Below are 21,721 nucleotides of genomic sequence, written 5' to 3'. Positions count from 1 at the left end.
AAAAAAAAAGGATTTAAAAGAATGAAAAAAAAAAAAACTCTGAGAAACATGGGATTATGTAAAGACACTAAATCGATGATGCATTAGTATCCCTGAAAGAGAGGGAGTGAGAAAGCAAGCAACTTGGAAAACATATTTGAGGATATCATTCATAAAAATTATTTCAGCCTTACTAGAGAGGCAAACATTTAAATTCAGGAAATGCACAGAACTCCTGTGAGATACTATACTAGACAAAAGAGACATAGTCATCACATTCTTCAAGCTCGACATGAAAGAAAAAAAAAAATTTGAAGGCAGCTAGCATTCTTAAAGAAAAGAAACCACAACTAGGAATTTCATATCCAGACAAACTAAGCTTCCTAAGTGAATGAGGAATAAGATCCTTTTTAGTGAAGGAAATGCTAAAGGAATTTGTTACCATAAGATCTACCTTACAAAAGATCCTAAATACACTGCTGAATATGGAAAGGAAAGACTTACTGGCCACCACAAAGACAGAGTTTAATGCATAGACCATTGACATTATAAAACAACTACACAAAAAAGTCAGCATAAAAACCAGCTAAAAACACAATGACAGGATCAAATCCACACATATCACTATTAACCTTAAATGTAAATGAGCTAAACATCCCAATTAACAGGCAGAATGGCAAGTTTAATAAAAAAGCAAGACCTAACTATATGCTGTCTTCAAGGGATCCATCACACATGCAATGACACCCATAGGCTCAAAGTAAAAGAATGGTAAAAAACCACAAAACAAAACAAAACCCACCAAGCAAATAGAAAACAGAAAAAAGCAGGGATTGTTAATCTTCTTTCACACAAAACATATTTTAAACCAAAATGGACATAAAAGACAAAAAGGGCATTACATAATGATAAAGAGTACAATTCCAGAAGACTTAACCATTCTAAATATGTATGCACCCAACTCAGAAGCACCCAGATTCATAAAGTAAATTCTTAGAGACCTATGAAGAGGTATAGATAACCACACAACAATAGTGGGAGACTTTAATATCCCACTGACAATACTAGACAGGTCATTCAGGCTGAAAACCAAGAAGTATTTGGGACCTGAACTCAATACTTGACCAAATGGACCTAAGACACATGTACAGATCTCTCCACTCCAAAACAAGAGGATGTACATTCTTCTCATCTGCACAGCACACATACTCTAAAATTCACCACACAATCAGTGATAAAACAATTATCAGCAAATTAAAAAAACTGAAATTATACTAACCACACTTTCAGACCACAGCACAGTAAAAATAGAAGCACACTAAATAGATTTCTCAAAACCATACATTACATGAATATTAAACAATCTACTCCTGAATGACTTTTGGGTAAAGAATGAAATTAAGGCAGATATCAAGAAATTATTTGAAACTGGTGAGAACAAAGATACAAAATATCTGAATCTCTGGGTCACAACTAAAGGAATGTTAAGAGAAACAATTATAGTACAAAATGCCTACATTAAAAAGGTAAAAAGATATCACGTTAACAACCTAACATCACACCTAGAGGAACTAGAGAAACAAGTGTAAACCAACACCTAAAGATAACAGAAGAAAAGAAATAACTAATATCAGAGCTGAACTGAATGAAACTAAGATGTGAGATGCTATACAAAACATCAACAAAATCCAAGATTTGTCGTTTGAAAGTATAAATACGATTGATAAACTGCAAACTGGTTTAATAAACAAAAAAAAGAGAGAAGATTCAAATAAACAATCAGAAATTATGAGGACAATATCACTAATCTCACAGAAATACAAAACACCTTCCAAGACTATTATTAACACCTCTATGAACACAAACCAGAAAACCTACAAAAAATAGATAAATTTCTGAAAATATACAACCACTCAAGATTGAACCAGGAAGAAATTGATACCCCAAATAGACCGATAACATGTCTCAAAATTGGACCAGTAATAAAAAGCCTACCAGTAAGAAAAACTCAGGACGACATGGATGCTCAGATAAACTCTATTAGATATATAAAGAAGAGTTGATATCGTTTCTACTAAAATTATTCTAAAAAATTAAAGTGGAAGAATTCCTCTCTAACTCATTCTATGAAGTCAACAATATTCTGATACCAAAACCTGGCATAGCCAAAAGAAAAGAAAACCTCAGAACGGTATCATTGATGAACATAGTTGCAAAAATCCTCAACAAAATGTTAGCTAATCAAATCCAGCAGTACATCAAAAAGCTAAATCAGCTCAATTAAGTGGACTTAATTCCTAAGACGTAAGGTTGTTGTTTCTATGTAACCAAATCAATAAATGTTATTCATCACTTAAAAAGAACTAAAAACAAGAACCACATGATAATCTCAACACATGCATGTATTAGTCTGCTCTCATGCTTCTAAAAAGCGCTGCCCAAGACTGGGCAATCTATTAAAGAAAGAGGTTTAATTGACTCACAGTTCTGCATGGCTCGGGAGCCTCAGCAAACTTACAATTATGGTGGAATGGGAAGAAAATGTCCTCTTCACTTGATGGCAGGAAAAAGAAGTACCTACCACAAGGGATAAAAGTTCCTTATAAAACCATCAGATTGCATGGGAACTCACTCACTATCACAAGAACAGCAGCATAAGAGTAACCACCCCAATAATTCAATTGCCTCCCACTGGATCCCTCCTGCAACACATGGGGATTATGGGAGATACAATTCAAGATGAGTTTTTGGTGGAGACACAGCCAAATCATATCATTTCATGCCTGGCTTCTCCCAAATCTCAGGTACTCACATTTCAAAACAAATCACGCCTTCCAGCAGACCCCCAAAGTCTTAACTCATTTCAGCATTAACTCAGAAATCCACAGTACAAAGTCTCATCTGAGACAATGCAAGTCTCACCTATGAGCCTGTAAAATCAAAGCATGTTAGTTACTTCCTAGATACAATGGGGGTACAGGTATTGGGTAAATATACCCATTCCAAATGGGAGAAATTGGCCAAAATGAAGAGGATATAGGCTCTATGCAAGTCTACAATTGTGTGAGGCAGTCAAATCTTAAAGCTTCTACGTGATCTCCATTGACTCCATGTCTCACATCCAGGTCACACTGATGCAATAAGTGCATTCCCATGGTCTTGGGCAGCTCTGCCCTGGTGGCTATGCAGGGTACAGCCTCACTCCCAGCTGTTTCATTGGCTGACATTGAGCATCTGCAGCTTTTCTGGGTGCACGGTGCAAGATGTTGGTGGATCTATCATTCTGGAGTCAGGAGGATGATGACTTCTTCTCACAGCTCCACTAGGCAGTGCCCAGTGGTTACACTATGAGGGGGCTCCAACCCTACATTTCCCTCTGCACTGCTGTAGCAGAGGTTCTCCATGAGGACTCTATCCCTGCAGCAAAATTCTGCCTGGACATCCAGGCATTTCCATATATCCTCTGAATTTGAGGTGGAGGCTCCCAAACCTCAATTCTTAACTTCTCTGCACCAGAGGCTTAACACTATGTGGAAGTTTCCAAGGCCTGGGGCTTGCACTCTCTTAAGTCATACGCCAAGCTGTACCTTGGCCAGTTTAGCCACAGCTTGGATGCAAGGCACCAAGTTCCAAAGCTGCATAAAGTGGCAGAGCTCTGGGCCTGGCCCATGAAAGAATTTTTTTTGGGGTGGGGGCCTCTGGGCCTGTGATGGGAGGGGCTGCTATGAAGTATTCTGACATACTCTGGAGATATTTTCCCCATTGTCTTGGCAATTAACATTTGTATTTTTATTACTAATGTAAATTTCTGCAACTGGCTTGAATTTCTCACCAGAAAATGGCGTTTTCTTTTCTATAATTTCATCAGGCTGCAAAATTTTCAAACTTTTATGCTCTGCTTCCTTTTTAAACATAAGTTCCATTTTCAAGCTGTATCTTTGTGAATACATAAAACAGAATGCTTTTAACAGCACCCAAGTCACGTCTTGAACACTTTGCTGCTAAGAAATTTCTTCCATCAGTTACTATAAATCATCTATTTCAAGTTAAAGATTCCACAGGTCTCCAGGGCAGGGGCAAAATGCCACCAGTCTTTTTGCTAAAACATAGCAAAATTCACCTTTATTTCAGTTCCCAACAAGTTCCTTGTCTCCATCTGAGACCACCTCAGCCCAGACTTCCTTGTCTATATTACTATCAGCATCTTGGTCAAAGCCATTCAACAAGTCTCTAGAAAGTTCCAAACTTTTGTATAACTTTCTGTTTTCTTCTGAGCCTTCCCAATTGTTCCAACCTCTGTTTGGTATCCAATTCCAAAGTCATTTTCACATTTTTGGATATCTTTAAAGCAGCACTACACTACCTGATGCCAATTTATTGTATTAGTTTATTCTCATACTGCTATTAAGGACTACCCAAGACTGGGTATGTTATAAAGGAAAATGGTTTAATTGACTCACAGTTGCATATGGCTTGGGTGGCCTCAGGAAACTTACAATTATGGCAGAAGGGGAAGAAAACACATCCTTCTTCACATGATGGCAGGAAGAAGTGCTAAGCAAATGGGGGAAGTGTCCCTTATGAAATCATCAGATCTCATGAGAAATCACATACTATCATGAGAAGAGCAGCATGAGGGTAACTGCCATCTATGACAAACCCACTGCCAACATCATACAAAATGGGCAAACGTTGGAAACATAACTCTTGAGAACTGGAATACAACAAGGATGCCCACCCTCACCACTCCTATTTAACATAATACTGGAAGTCCTAGTCAGAGCAATCAGTCAAGTAAAGCAAATAAAAGGCATCCAAATAAGAAGAGAGGAAGTCAAATTCTCTTTGTTTGCAGACTTTGTGATTCTATGCCTCTGACAACCTCCTAGCTGAGTGCCAAATCAGGAATGCAATCCCACTCACAATAACCACAAAAAGCATAAAATATCTAGAAATACAGCTAACCAGGGAGGTAAAAGAACTCTATAAAGAGAATTACCAAAAAATTCTAAAAACAAAACGAGAGAGGACACAAGCAATATTGACAAAAGCAAGACATTAGGAAAGGACTCCCTATTCAATAAGTAGTGCTGGGATGATTGACTAGTCATATGCAGAAGATTGAAATGGAGTTCCTTTTTTACATCATATACAGAAATCAACTCAAGATGGATTAATGTCTTAAATGTAAAACCCAACATTATCAAAACTCTTGAAGAAAACCTAGAAAATACCAATCTGGACATAGGCCCTGGAAATGATTTCACGATGAAGATGCCTAAAGCAATGATAACAAAAACAAAAATTGACAAATGGGACCTAATTTAACCAAAGAGTTTCTGTGCATTGACTGCTTACTCTGTCAGTAGTTTCTTCTGAGCAACAAAATAAGCTATCAATAGAGCAAACAGTCAACACACTGAATATATGTGCAAAGTACAAATCTGATAAAGGTGTAATATTTAGAATTTTTAATTAATTAAATAACAAGCAATAAACAATATCATTAAAAAGTGTTCAAAGGACATAAACAGATGGTTCTCAAAAGAAGACATACCTGCAGTCAACAAGCATATAAAACATGCTTACCATCACCAATCATTAGAGAAATGCAAATTCAAACCATAATGCGATATTATCTCCTACCAGTCAGAATAGTTATTATTAAAATGTCAAAAAAAAAAAAAAAACAAAACTGATGCTTACAAGGTTTCAGAGAAAAGAGAATATTTTACACTGCTTGTGGAACTGTAAATTAATTTAGCCACTATTGAGGCAGTTTGGTGATTTCTTAAAAAAATGAACTGACATTTGATCCAGCCATCTCATTGTTGATCATATACCCAAAGGAATATAAATTGTTCTACCATAGACACATGTACACATATGTTCATTGCAGCAGTATTTACAATGGTAAATACATGGAATCAACCTAAATTCCCATCAATGGTAGACTTGAAAAAGGAAATGTGGTACATATACACCATGGAATACTATGCAGTCATGAAAAAGAATGAGACATGTCCCCTGTGACAAAGTAGATGGTGCTGGAGTTTATTATCCTAAGCAAACTAACACAGAAACAGAAAAGCAAATATCACATATTCTCATTTATGGGTAAGAGCTAAACTTTTAGTACACATGGACACAAAGAAGGCAACAATAGATACCAGGATTTACTTGTGGGTGGAGGGTAGAAAGAGAGTGTAAATGAAAAAACTAACTGTTGAGTAACATGCAAAAATTTAATGATATAAAATACCTGCACATGTACCCCAACACTAAAATAAAACAAAAACAGAAACAAAAACTATAAAAATTTACTTATTTGAAGTAGCATATATACATTGTTAAGTTACTAAATCTGGCTAATTAAAATTCATGTTACTTCACATAGTTAGCTTTTCTTTCTATTTTTATTTGACAGTAATTGTACATATTTATGTGGCATTTCAATAAATGAATACAATTTGTAGTGATCAAATTAGTGCAATTTGCATATACATCACCTAGAATATTTATCATTACTTTGTGGTATGCATATTTACAATCTCTTTTCTAGCATTTAAAAATACAATAAATTATTAATCATTTAATCTACATCTTATTCCTTTGATCTAGCTGTAACTTTATACCCATTAACCAACCACTTTCTTTCTTTTATTTTATTTATTGTATATTAGGTTCTGGGATACATGTGCAGATCATACAGGACTGTTGCATAGGTACATATATGGTAAGGTGATTTGCTGTCTTCTTCCCCCTTTCACCTATATCTGGCATTTCTCCTCATGTTATCTCTCCCCAACCTCCCCACCCCCAGTGTCCCTCCCCTAGTTCCCACCAACAGACCCTAGTATGTGATGCTCCCTGTGTCCATGTGTTCTCATTGTTCAGCACCCACCTATGAGTGAGAACATGTGGTGTTTGATTTTCTGTTTTTGTACCAACCACTTTCTCTCTTCCCCTCCCCACCCCTTCCCAGCCTGTAATGACCACTGTTCTATTCTATACTTTCACATAGTTATCATTTTTGTGGTAAGGACATTTAATATATACTCTCTTAGCATTTTTTAAGAATACAATATATTGTCACTAACTGTAGTCATGATGCTATACAAGAGATAAGTTGAACTTACTTATTTTATCTAACTGTAATGTTGTATCCTTTGACCAACATCTCCTCAACCCTCCTCAGCCTCATGACAATTGCCACATCCTCTGATAACTACCCTTATTCTCTGTTTCTATAAGATCAACTTTTTTACGTTCCACATATGGGTAAGATGATGCAGTACTTGCATTTCTGTGCCTGGCTTATTTCACCTATACAATGTCATGTAGGTTTATCTATGTTGTTGCAAATGACAGAAATTCCTTTTTTATGGCTGAATAGTATTTTGCTGTGTGTATATGCCGTATTTTTTAATCAATTCAATTCATCCACTGATGGACACTTAAATTTGATTCCCTATCTTGTCTATAGAGAATAATGTAGCAATAAACATGAGAATGAAGATATCTCTTTGACATACTGGTTTTATTTTCTTTGAAAACATACCCAGTAGTGGGATTGCTGGATCATATGGTATTACTATTTTTAATTTTTTGAGGAATTACCATACTGTTTCTCATAGCGTCTGTACATAATGACTATACTTTATTTTCATCAACAGTGTACTAGGGTTCTCTTTTCTCTACATCTTCACCAACATTTGTTATTTTGTCTTTTTGGTAATAGCCATTCTCATGGGAGTGAAGTAATAACTCATCATGGTTTTGATTTCCATTTCCCGGCTGATTAGTGATATTGAGCATTTTTTCATATACCTTTTAGTCAATTGTATGCCTTCTTTTGAGAAATGTCTATTCAGATCTTTTTCAATTTTAAAATTGGGTTATTTGTTGTCTTTCTATTGAGTTGTTGAGTTCTTTGTGTAATATGGATATAAACTCCTTATCAGATGTGTAGTTTGTAAATATTTTGTGTCATTCTGCAGGCTGTCTCTTCATTTTACATATTGTTTCCTTTGCTATACAAAAGTCTTTGATGTAAAAAAAACAAACTGTAAAACAATCTTATTAAACCCCTGAATCTACCACCATCAGTTTAGTGAGTCCTTTCTTATTTAGTTCTCAGGCTATTGCTTGTCTTTCTTTGGAGGTATAACTTAATCTTTACAATTATAACCATACTTTTGGACACTTAATGGAACTAAGAGAAGTGACTATTCACTACCAAGCAGATTTTTTCTCTCTTTTCCCCAGATAAAAGATAAGACAACGGTTTGGGTGATTAAAATGTATTTTTAAAACTTCACAAATATAAAAAAAGTATCATTGCAAAACAGGCTATAGTTCTATACTAGTGCTCTGAGTTAAATTCTTGTTCTTTTAATTTGAAAATTTTTCTATAGGATTTTCTTATGTTATTTGTCATCATATCATTTTGATTATGATGATGGAATAGCTAAAAATGCAGGAGACAGTTACATTACAAGTGTGACTATTAGATAGATTATGGCTTCATTGTTGTTTCATATCTTTTCAATAATGTTAGAAATACTGGAAGTTTGTCTTGGTTGTAGTGCATGCACACGTGTGTGTGTGTGTGTGTGTGTGTGTGTATTTTAGTGTTCTTCAAGAAAATCTGATACTCTGAAATTGAGGATTTTGGCAGGATGGTGTAGTGTCAACCCCCAAAAATTCAGTTCTTAAAATTAGGCATATGGGTAAATGAACTAGGAAGACTTTAAGACATTCTTCAGTCCCCAGATCCTGTGAGACTGCTCCTGGCCTCAGAGAGACTTTGGAGCAGTAAAAAGTCACTGAGTCTATTTGAAGATAGAACTCACAGTGTTGGCCTTCCAGTAGTAGAGCTCAATTTAATGTAGTATTAAATTTAGAAGAATTGGACACTCATCTTAATTTTTACTGTCTGACAACAAGCCACCTTATTATTGCTTATTATTTCAGCTTTCTTAACTGCAAAATGGGTGATTTCTCTCAAATTTTCCAGGAAGTAGTATGAGAGGACCCTTCATCACTATGAGGCCCCCTGGGGGTAAGAAAGTGCATTTCCCACTGGGATGTTAAGTCATTTTCCTGCCCCTCTTATTTCCTCATTTTTTCAGTATGAAGGTGACACTCACCCATTCCCACTAAAGTGCTCTGAAAGACAAGCCCAAGACTAAGCTTCTTTTGAGTGCTAGTGTTTATCTCTTTGTCCAGTAATTATGTGATCTAAGAAAATAGCTTCCTATTTTATCTAGAGGGTTTGAGGTTTTGTCTATCATATTGGAGCAACAGACTCTTTAACGTTTCACATGGCTTTGATATGCAGCAGGGCTCCTCCCCACTTCTTCTTTTTTCAGTGGTTATATGGCAGGAAAAGGTGACAGTATTCACAGCAAATAAAAAGGGCTATCCTGGTTTTTGTTGTTTTCAAGAAAACAAAACAAAACAAAACAAAAAAACAGAAGAGAAGTATTTACGACCCAGGGGTTACTATGGAATAAATCTTACCAATTTATTTCTCTCATCAATTTGGACCTCACCTTCAACAAATATAGAATTGAGGAAGGTCTAACAATCTCCAGAAGAAGTGCATTCTGCTCTTTTTTTATCTGAAGAACATAGAGAATAGAGAGAGTATGTTGTTTGGGAGGAGGGCCCTCATATTCGTAAGAAAAAGAAAAGCTGGATGGCAATGTTATCTGCCATACTTTCAGTTCTCACTTACCTCTATCTTTGCCCTTTGGTGAGAAAGGGGTTGAAATTGATGAAGTATGCCTGTGCAAATGAGTTTGTGAATTTCTCTGATTAGTTATTTTGACTTAGCTAATCTGAGTTTTAAGGGCATAAACAAATTTAGAGATGACTCCAGAGATTCATGGAATAGGCTATGGATTTTATTTCAAAATTAGAAAGGGTTTTCTAAATCAAAAGCATTGTTACATGGGGAAATCCAAAGAAACAATATAGCTCAGAAATACTTGACAGTTTCTAGATGACTTAAAACTTTATTACTTTTCTTTCCTTTTTAAAAATCAATTATACAATCTGCTATATTTTTCTCTTCCTTTCTAGAGGCCCTGAGGTGATATGAGGGCTGTCTTGGGGTAACGAGGCTGTGAGTCTGAAAATATCAGCCTTGGTTTAGAGCAGTTCTGTCCAGTAGAAATATAACCTGGGCCACAAATGCAAGCCATACATGTAATTTCACATTTTATAGTAACCATTTCACACTTAAAATTAAAAAGAACTGTCATGTACTCATAATAATTTACAATTTTTAAAAATTTAAGTAAAAGGAAACTGGTGAAATCAGTTTTAAGAATATAAACACGTGCAAAATATCATTTCAATGTGTAATCAGTGAAAACTTCACAAAATATTTTACAGAGATAGTCACATATTAACGGCTTAGGAAGGGAAAGAAGGAAAGAAAAGAAAATGATAGATGGACTGTCAACTGATCTAATACAGAGGTGTGTGCTTCTCCAATTTTACAGTTTTTTCTTTCAGGTTTCTCTATTATCTTTCCTGTCTCCCATTACTTTGCTCACTTGTCCTTTCTTTTTCTCTTTACTCCTGCCCCCTTTTAATGTCATTTCTATGTCAGAAACAATGTTCGGTCTTTCAAGCTTCTGGCTTATTCTTCAAAAAGAAAAGTCTATCCCAAGCTGTACCATTTGAACAATTTCATATTTATGTAACAATCCCAGGTTCCTCATCTATAAAGCAAGGAATTTGAACTTTGAGGGAAATTACCATATGCATACTGTCTGAACATGTGCTTCTGATTAAGGTATGGAATATGTTAAAAAAAATGAGAAATTAGGGTAAATAAAAATTGAATATATTAGAAGTGCAGATTTGAGCACTTTTTCAAACAAGTTGTCTGTACAAGACGTAAGAGGCTAGAATTAGAAAAACAATTAATCTACAACTGTATGACCTGACCAAAGAAGACATAACCACTTACCATTCTATGGCTTACCGAGAAGTAGGCAGAGTAAAAAGAACATTTATCTTTCAGTATTATAATAGTTGACACTGGAGAATTAGCAGAGGACTGACATGAGAGGAGAAAGTTAATAGCAATCTTTAAGTATGTAAATAATTACCATATTATCATGAGTAAATATTGAAGTATGCTGTAGTATATTCTTTACACTCATTTACAAAGAGAAGACTCTTATTTGGCAGGGAAATTTACATGTCTATTCCTTCAGATAGAGAATTAATGGTTTCTAAACCCAGTCATACATTTGGGATAATTTTATAAAAGTACACATTTCTCAACTCCACCTCAGCCCCAGTGAATTGGAATTTCAGGTTTAAAACAAACAAACAATCAGATTAGGGGATCCCAAGATGGCTGAATAAGATGAGCTTGGTGGGGGGAGAGGAAGCCACCATTGCAGAAGCTGGCCTAATTTCCCTAAGTAAATAAAAGACACAGCAGCTCTACTGAATCTGTGGCAGCCCAGCAGTGCCTCTGCAGAGAGACAAAGGAAAGGCTGCCTCCCCAAGCAGCAACCTGAGAACAAAACTATATAAATTCAGTGAGATGGGAAGAAACCAGCACAAGGAGCATGAAACCATCAAAACCAGAATGTCTCACTCTCACCATGAGATCACAACTCCTGACCAGCAAGGGAACAAAGCAGGACAGAGAACGAATCTGATGAATTGACAGAAACAGACTTCAGAAGGTGGGCAATAACAAATTTCTTTGAGTTAAAAAAGCATGCTCTATCCCAATGCAAAGAAACTAAAAACCTTGAAAAAAGGCTAAATGAAATGCTAACTAAAATAACCAGCTTAGAGAAGAACATAAATGACTTGATGACGCTGAAAAACACAGCACAAGAACTTCATGAAGCATACACAAGTTTCAACAGCAGAATAGATCAAGCAGAAGAAAGGATATCAGAGATTGAAGATCAACTCAATGAAATAAAATGAGAAGGCAAGAAAAGAGAACAAAGAGTGAAAAGAAGTGAACAAAGCCTTCAAGAAATACAGGATTATGTGAAAATACCTAATCTAGGCCTGATCGGTTTACCGGAAAAGGATGAGGAGAATGAATCAAAGCTAAAATCAATCTTCAGGATATTAACCAGGAGAACTTCCCCAACCTAGCAAGGCAGGCTAACATTCAAATACAGGAAACACAGAGAACACCACAATGATACCTCTCTAGAAGGGCAACCCCAAGACACATAATTGTCAGGTTCACCAGTGATGAAAAGAGGGAAAAAATACTAGGGGCAGCCAGAGAGAAAGCTCGGGTCACCCGCAAAGGGAAGCACATCAGACTCACAGCAGATCTCTTGGCAGAAACCCTACAAGCCAGAAAAGAGTGGGGGTCAATATTCAACATTCTTAAAGCAAAGGACTTTCAAACCAGAATTTCATATCAAGCCAAACTAAGCTTCATAAGTGATGCAGAAAAGAAATCCTTTATGGGCAAGCAATTGCTGAAAGATTTTGTCACTACCAAACCTGCCCTACAAGAGCTCCTGAAGGAAACACTAAACACAGAAAGGAAAAACCAGTACCAGCCACTGCAAAAGAGAACCAAATGGTAAAGACCAATGATGCAATGAAGAAATTATGCCAACGAAAGGGCAAAACAACCAACCAGCAATAAAATGGCAGAGTCAAATTCACACATAGCAATATTAACATTAAATGTAAATGGACTAAATGCCCCAATCAAAAGACACAGCCTGGCAAATTGGATAATAAACTAAGAACAATTGGTATACTGTATTCAGGAGACCCAACTCATGTGCAAAGACACACACAGACTCAAAATAAAGGGGTGCAGGAAGATTTACTGAGAAAATGGAGAGCAAAAAAAAGCAGGGGTGGCAATCCCAGTCTCTGATAAAACGGACTTTAAACCAACAAAAATCAAGAGACAAAGAAGGGCATTACATAATGGTAAAAGGATCAATACAACAAGAAGAGCTAACTATTCTAAATATATGTGCACCCAATACAGGAGCACCCAGATACATAAAGCATGTCCTTAACAACCTACAAAGAGACTTAGATTCCCACACAATAATAGTGGGAGATTTTAACACTCCACTGTGAATATTAGACAGGCCAACAAGACAGAAAATCAACAAGGAAATCCAGGACTTGAATGCAGATCTGGACCAAGTGAACTTAATAGACATTTACAGAGCTCTTAATCCCAAATCCACAGAATATACATTCTTCTTAGCACCTCATCACACTTACTCTAAAATTGACAACATAACTGGAAGTCAATCACGCCTCAGCAAATGCAAAAGAACAGAAATCATAACAGTTTCTCAGACCACAGTGCAATCAAATTAGAACTCAGGATTAAGAAACTAACTAAAAACCACACAACTTCATGGAAAATGAACAACTGACTCCTGAATGCAGACTGGATAAACAATGAAATGAAGGAAGAAATAAAGATGTTCTTCAAAACCAACAAGAACAAAAACACCACACACCAGAATCTCTGGGACACTTTAAAGCAGTGTGCAGAGGGAAATTCATAGCAATAAATGCCCACATGAGGAGCAAGGAAAGGTCTAAAATCACACCCTATCATCAAAATTGAAAGAGTTATAGGGCAAGATCAAAAAAACTCAAAAGTTAGCAGAAGACAAGAAATAACTGAGATCAGAGCAGAACTGAAGGAGATAGAGACACAAAAAATCCTTCAAAAAATCAATAAATCAAGGAGCTGTTTTTTTTTTAAAAAGATCAACAAAATAGATAGAACAGTAGGCAGATTAATAGAAAAAAGAGAAGAATCAAATAGGTGCAATAAAAAAATGATAAAGGGGACATCACCACCGATTCCACAGAAATACAAACTACCATCAGAGATTACTACAAACAACTGTATGTACACAAACCAGTAAATCTGGAAGAAGTGGATAAATTCCTGGACACTTGCACTCTTCCAAGACTAAACCAGGAAGAAATTGAAACTCTGAATAGACCAATAACAAGGGCTGAAGTTGAGGCAGCAATTAATAGCCTAACAACTAAAAGAAGCCCAGGTCCAGGTCGATTTACAGCTGACTTCTACCAGATGTACATGGAGGAGCTGGTACCATTCCTTCTGAAACTATTCCAAAAAATACAAAAAGATGGAATCCTCCCCAATTCATTCTATGAGACCGACATAATGCTAATACCAAAACCAGAGAGAGACACAACTAAAAAGAAAACTTTACGCCAATATCCATGATGAACATCGATGCAAAAACCTTCAATAAAATACTGGCAAACAGAATGCAACAGCAAATCAAAAAGCTTATTCATCATGATCAAGTAGGTTTCATCCTGGGGATGCAAGACTGGTTCAACATATGCAAGTCAATAAACATAATTCACCACATAAACAGAACCAAAGACCAAAGCCACATGTTTATATCAATAGATGCAGAGAAGGCCTTCAAGAAAATTCAACAGCCCTTTATGCTAAAAACTCTCAAAAAAGTAGGTATCTATGGAATATATCACAAAATAATAAAAGCAATTTATGAGAAACCCACAGCCAATATCATACTGAATGGGCAAAAACTGTAAACTTTCCCTTTGAAATCTGGCACTAGACAAGGGTGCCCTCTCTCACCACTCCTATTCAATATAGTATTGGAAGTTCTAGCCAGAGCAATCAGGCAAGAAAAAGAAATAAAGCATATTTAATTAGGAGAAGAGGAAGCCAAATTGTCTCTATTTGCAGATGACATGATCGTAATTTAGAAGACCCCATCGTCTCAGTCCAAAATCTCCTGAAACTGATAAGCAACTTCAGCAAAGTCTCAGGATTCAAAATCAATGTGCAGAAATCACAAGCATTTCTATACACCAATAACAGACAGAGAGCCAAATCAAAAGTGAATTCCCATTTACAATTGCTACAAAGAGAATAAAATACCTAGGAATACAACTAACAAAGGATGTAAAGGACCTCTTCAAGGAGAACTACAAACCACTGCTCAGGGAAATAAGAGAGGACACAAACAGATGGAAAAACATTCCATGCTCATGGTTGGGAAGAATAAGCATCGTGAAAATGGATGTACTGCCCAAAGTAATTTATAGATTCAACATTATCCCCATCAAATTACCAATGACCTTCTTTACAGAACTGGAAAAAACCACTTCAAACATCATATGGAACCAAAAGAAAGCCCCCATAGCCAAAACAATCCTAAACAAAAAGAACAAAGCAGGAAGCATCATGCTGCCTGACTTCAAACTATGCTACAAGGTCACAGTAATTAAAACAGCATTGTACTGGTACAAAAACAGAGATATAGACCAATAGAACAGAACAGAGGCCTCAGAAGCAACACCACACATCTACAATCATCTGATCTTTGACAAACCTGAGAAAAACAAGCAATGGGGAAAGGATTCCCTGTTTAATAAATGGTGTTGGGAAAACTGGCTGGTAATGTGTAGAAAGTGGAAACTGGACCCCTTCCTGACACCTTACACTAAAATTAACTCCAGATGGATTAAAGGTCTAAGTATAAGACCTAACACCATAAAACCCCTAGAAGAAAACCTAGGAAAAACCATTCAGGGCATAGGGATAGGCAAGGACTTCATGGCTAAAACACCAAAAGCAATGGCAACAAAAGCCAAAATAGACAAATGGGATCTAATTAAACTCCAGAGCTTCTGTACAGTAAAGGAAGCATTCAATGGGGCCAACTGGCAACCAAGAGAATGGGAAAAAAATTTTGCAATCTACCCATCTGACAAAGGGCTAATAACCAGAATCTACAAAAAATTAAAACAGATTTACAAGAAAAAACAAACCCATTCAAAAGTGGGCAAAGGATATGAACAGACATTTTACAAAAGAAGACATCTATGAGGCCAAAAAACATATGAAAAAATGTTCATCATCACCAGCCATTAGAGCAATGTAAATCAAAACAACACTGAGATACCATCTCACACCAGTTAGAATGGCGATCATTAAATAATCAGGAGACAACAGATACTGGAGAGGATGTGGAGAAATATGAACGCTTTTACATTGTTGGTGGGAGTGCAAATTAGTGCAACCATTGTGGAAGACAGTGTGGCAATTCTTCAAGGACTTAGAAATAGAAATACCATTTGACCCAGCAATTCCATTACTGGGTATATACCCAAAGGATTATAAATTGTTCTATTATAAAGACACAGGCACACATATGTTCATTGTGCTACTGTTTACAATAGCAAAGACCTGGAACCATCAATGTTATACTGGATAAAGAAAATGTGACACATATACACCATGAAATACTATGCAGCCATAAAAATCGATGAGTTTGTGTCGTTCAGAGGGACATGGATAAATCTGGAAACCATCATTCTCAGCAGCGACACAAGAACAGAAAACCAAACACCGCATGTTATCACTCATAGGCAGGTTTTGAGCAATTAGAACACGTGGACACAGGGAGGGGAGCATCACAAACTGTGGTCAGTTTGGGGGTTTAGGGGAGGGACAGCAGGGGGTGGGGAGGGATAACAAGGGGGGATTGTCAATGCATTAATAAAGAAGATATGTGGAAGAAAAGAATCTATTAAATAAATGTTCTTTCATTTAAAAATTAAAAGAAAAATGAAACAAACAGCATCTTGCTATTTTTATGTCTCTGCAGTCTTCTTTTTTTTCTATAGTTTAGGATAGCTGCCAGAGAGATTGTGTGTAATTATTTCTCCTATTTCTGTACAGATGAAAGTCTGGTTCCAGAAATACAAATTAAACTGGATGTCTTGTATTTTATCTGGCAACCCTTCTGTAGCAGCCTCTGTTCTAGAAAGAAACCTCCCAAGGTTATGCTCCTTTCAATAATTCCAAGATTAATTATCATGAAGGTAAAATTCCTAGAATATGTTTCTAGAGGCAGTGTTTCCAACAACATAGTCATGCAACTTCTAGGAATAATGCTCTCAGAATCAGTGCTCTAAGAGACAAATTTCCCAGAATCAGCATTGCAAAAAAAAAAAAAAAGAAGAAGAAGAAGAAGTTCTTAAGAATAAGATTTCTTAGAAAAATTTTTGAGAATTATATACCTGAGGGAAAAGATTCCTCCAAACAAATGTAGCTATTGTGGTTATGCCTTAAATCTGGCCAAATGGTGTATTTTACCTGAAATACAAGTTCTCTGGATACAGTTCACCTGGGGAGAGATGAGAAGTTACTATTTGTTGACCTTTCTTGTCTGGGAAACTTGAATGCAGAGAATAGAGCCTTATATTTTCTTAGTAAAGGTATTTCTTACTCTTATTTTGCCCTTTCCTCTTCTCTTAATATCTAGTCAGTTTTAAAAATTGAGACAAAACTTACAGTAAAGCCTACAAATATAAAGTGTGCAGCTCAATGAAATATTTTTATAGGCATGCACTAATATAACCACCACTCGAATCAAATATAGAATGTTCTATCACCTTAGAAGGTTTCCTCACACTTCTACACAATTAATAGCTATCCCTATACATATTCACTATGAATATATATTCACATATGAATATGTATAGATAAATTTTTACCATTTATTACATATCAAAAATGGAATCAGATAGTAAATAAGCTTGATTATGGATTTATTTTGATTAGTATAATATCTATAAGATACATCCATCTTGCTGAGTGTTTCAGCCATTTATTTTTTTCTGCTGACGAGTATTATCCCATTGTATGAACGTATACATAATCCATTCAGTTTTTGATAAAAATTTTCCCATAATTTCGCTACAATAAATAAAGCTGCTATAGAAATTCTTGTGACATTTCTTGGTGGATATATGCATTTATTTCTTTTGTAAGTATATCTGGTAATGAAATTGCTAAGTCATTGTGGGAGCGTATGTTGAAATTTAGCAGATACCAAAGCAGAGTTCCAAAGATATTGTACCAATTTATGCTTCTGCTAGCAATGTTCTGGTTGTTCTATATAATTGCGAACACTTGGTACTCTCATCTTTCTAATATTCTTTATTCTTATGTGTATTCTTGTGTATATGCATATTATGTTTTTATTATAAATCTTCTTGATATCTAATATTTAATATATTTTATAAGCTATTTGACAACTTGTAGTTTCTCTTTCTAAAATGCCTATTTAAGTCATTTCCCATTTAAATTGTCTGATTTTACTTTGAAGTGTAAGAGTTCTTTATGTATTTTAATATACATCCTTTGTCGTGAATATGTATAAGGATTATGTTTTTCCAGTCTACAATATTTTTTTTCACTTTCTTAATAGTGCATTTTGAAGAAATAAATAAATTTTGATAAAGTTTAATTTATCAGTCTTTAAAAATGTTTTGCTTCTAAATATCTTATCCTCTCCAAAAATCATAAAAAAATTCCTAATTTTTGTTATGCAATCTCTATGGTTATACCTATTATATTTAAGTCTTTGAATCACTTTTTTTGTGTATGGTACAAAGTAGGAGTCGAAGTTCATTTAAAAATATAGACATCTACCTTCTTGGTAGAAACAGAAATACTAATGACAAAGCCCCATGAAACCTAATACCTCTCAATTCACAATACAGCACAATAATCAATCTGACTAGGCTATTGATAGTTAAAGAACATGGTTAGTCATTCTCCCTGGTATAACTTACTATGTTAACATTCTTATCAACTGAGTAGCATTTTCGTTCTCATACTCTTCTCTGTATTCCTTGTCTCCGGGTTGGAATAGCCCTATGTAGAATATGTAGAAGTGGCCTAGAGCCTGTTGGTCCTATCTTTTTGGTTTCTTCTTCCCAAACTTTGGTAGGTTTGTAAAGCCTAGAGGGTTCTCTACTAACATTGTTTTCAAACTTTTCTTTATTTTTGCCAGTCTTCTTTGTTTTTGTGCCTTTTCATCTTCCTTTGCCTGTCTATCTAGAATTTTCAATTGAAGTTTACGTAAATCTCTTTCTTAAAACCTGGAAATTTCAGCAGCAGCAGCTTTCCTTTTTTCTGCCTTTTCCCTTATCTTTTTTTCAAGCCTCAAAAATTTTTCCTGTTCTTTCTTCTGCTGGGTATAACTTTCTAGTAGTAATTTTACTTTAAACTGGCATTGATATTCTTTCTGATGTTTTTTCTTTTTCTCTTCCTCTTCTTTTAACTGGGAAGCAAATTTCATTGACATTTCTATACTTTTCGGTATTTTCCAAGCTGCCAATTTCTGTTTCTTTGCTCCTCTTTTTGCTTTTGATTATCTTCTTGTTTATTATGAAAAAACATAGGTGCGTTGTCTGCCTTTTCCTTTAACTTGAAAATTTCCTCCTTTCTTGCTGCTTTTTAGTTTTCCAACTCTGAATTGACTCTTTTTTTCTTTCTTCTAGAGCCAGAAGTTTTTGATACCATTTCTCATGCTGTTGAACTTCATCTTGTGTTCTTCCAGGAAGGTGTTCTAGAATTTCTTCCATAAATATTGGCTTCCCTTTATGTTTGTTTCTCACCTTTACAAAATTCTCATGATTGTAATTATCCCAGCCACCTTGTCATCCTCCTGTTTGCTGAAGGAATTTTTCAAAATCTAGTACCTCTTCTGGAAGAGTACTTGGTGTTATTTTGTGTACAGGAACTTTGCTTGAGATTGCTCTGAAAGCTTTCTCTTTCTGAATTACCCAAAGCCCATATGTCAATTTTTCTTGATATGGCACTGAATTCATCATTAGTTGTTTTCTCTTCTTTAATTAGCTGTTCGTATATCAACCTCTGCTCTTCTTTAAAAGTGTTAATTGCATTTTCAATTCCTTCCGTCATTTCTTTGAGCTTCTCAGCAAAATCAGGTGTAGGCTTCATATGTTTTAATTGATGCTGAAATTTCTTTACATTGTTATGTATTTTGGCCAATTGTTGTTATAATTTTGCTCTTTCTGTTTTCCTGCTGTTAAACAATTTATTTTCCAATTCTTCTAGCATACTATGCTCAATTCTGAAGTCACTTTTTTGGTTGTAGAAATGACTGTGTTTATCTATTTCCATGTTAATAACTTGATTTTAAAATTTTTCTGCTGTGCGTACGAATTCTGCTTTCTTATTCTGATTAACTTTCTGTTTCCAGTTTTGAAGATGAAGAGAACGAATAACGGCCATCATTCTTAGGTGGCATTTCCTGAAGATCTACGAGTAAAGACATTGTATTTCCTTAAAGAAGGAAAAAGATGGAACCTGTCCTCAGCTCACGACAGTCTTCTTTCAGGTTTATATTGATCCACAAATATTTAGTCAGTGCCTACTATGTTCCAGACACTACACAACAGGTATAGTTCTTGGTGCTGGTCCTCACTACCAAGAAAGGGTCCTAAGTCGATCTTTGGAAACACCTCTGCTTTGGACCATCCCATACTGAGTTTCTCCTTGTGTCCCCAGCGCCGGTACATTAATAGAGCTGCTACCAATTACTGGGCACCAAGTCTCTCTCCAACAAGGCACTGTGCCAGGGGTTCCCCATACATAACGTTAGTCCAAAGCTCGGGAGGTGCATGTTACTAATCCCACTTTTAAGAGAAGAAAGTGAGTTGCCGAGAGCACGTGTTCTTTTCACGTGGCTAGGAAGTGGCAGAGCCGGGTTCGCACACAGGTCTTCCTGGACTCTGAAACCTATTATTTGGCCTATTATTGATGTAAAAGTAATTTGAATAAGTTAATGTTACAAACATTATTCAATTTAAATACTCAAAACATTTGAAAGATATTTTGTTTTTATCATAGCATAGAAAAATAAATTGGAACAATCATACAATGACATTTTTAAAATCAAAATTTGGTAACTTTTATAACTTGGAGTTAAGTTAGCTTGATAACAAAAGGTAAAGTGGTTTCTGTTTAGAGTTATGAAACATTAGTACGTTTTCTAAGTTTAACAAATTGGTAGTGTGTCAGTTACGACATTTTTGTGTAATAAATATTTTGTATTTGTTTGAAGCATGCTTTGTTTTATATAGAGAATATTTATTTTTAAAATATGTCTCTCATATACCCTATTAATTGTATTATTGATATGATCTTTTTGGTTTCCTTCAGCAATTCCAAATTTTCCTTCAGCCTTTCTGGATTTCACACATTTATAAAATCTTTGTGTCTTTCAAAAAAAATAAAATAGACATCTAATCCAACACCGCTTATTGAAAAGACAAAACATTCTCCACTGTAGTGCAGAAGACATTTTTGGGTAAATAAGTTATCTATGTATCTATGGGTCAGTTTCTGGGCTCTATTCCATTACATTGATCATTTGTCTCTACTCCGTCTGTTGGTTTTCTTTGGTCTGTTTGTCTCTATTCTGTATACTGTGTCTCAAACCCAAACACACTGTTTTAATTAGTGTGGAGTAATAATAACCCTTGATATAGTGTAACTCCTCCAACATTGTTCATTTTAAGATTGTCATGGCTAATGGTTTTGCCGTATATAATTTGGAATAAGCTTGCTACTTTTAACAGCAGTAATCACATTTAAATTTTATTTGAGGTTGCATTGGATATGGAAATCAATTTGAAGAGTACTGACATAACAATACTGAGTTTCAGAATCAATACTGAGTTTCAGATACATGATGTGTATCTTCATTTATTGAAGTCTTTTTAAATTTAACTTGGCAATAATTTATAATAATAGTTTTCAGTGTAAAGAAATTATGGCTACTAGGTATTTTCTGGTTTTTATTCCTTTGTAAATGATATTTTTATGGCTATACTGAGGGATACTTGA

The 21,721-nt window shown here is 35.4% G+C and overlaps 1 pseudogene; it reads right to left on the bottom strand.

Moving 5' to 3' along the window:
• Positions 1-18,675: 18,675 nt before the first annotated feature.
• On the bottom strand, positions 18,676-20,088 carry LOC108297287 (annotated as a pseudogene).
• Between the last annotated feature and the right edge of the window lie 1,633 nt (positions 20,089-21,721).

This window comes from Cebus imitator, unplaced genomic scaffold, assembly GCF_001604975.1.
Source record: "Cebus imitator isolate Cc_AM_T3 unplaced genomic scaffold, Cebus_imitator-1.0 Scaffold787, whole genome shotgun sequence".
NCBI classification, from domain to species: domain Eukaryota; kingdom Metazoa; phylum Chordata; class Mammalia; order Primates; family Cebidae; genus Cebus; species Cebus imitator.
The sequence above is the reverse complement of the archived record's forward strand: the minus strand, read 5'-3'. Positions and strand labels throughout refer to the sequence as shown.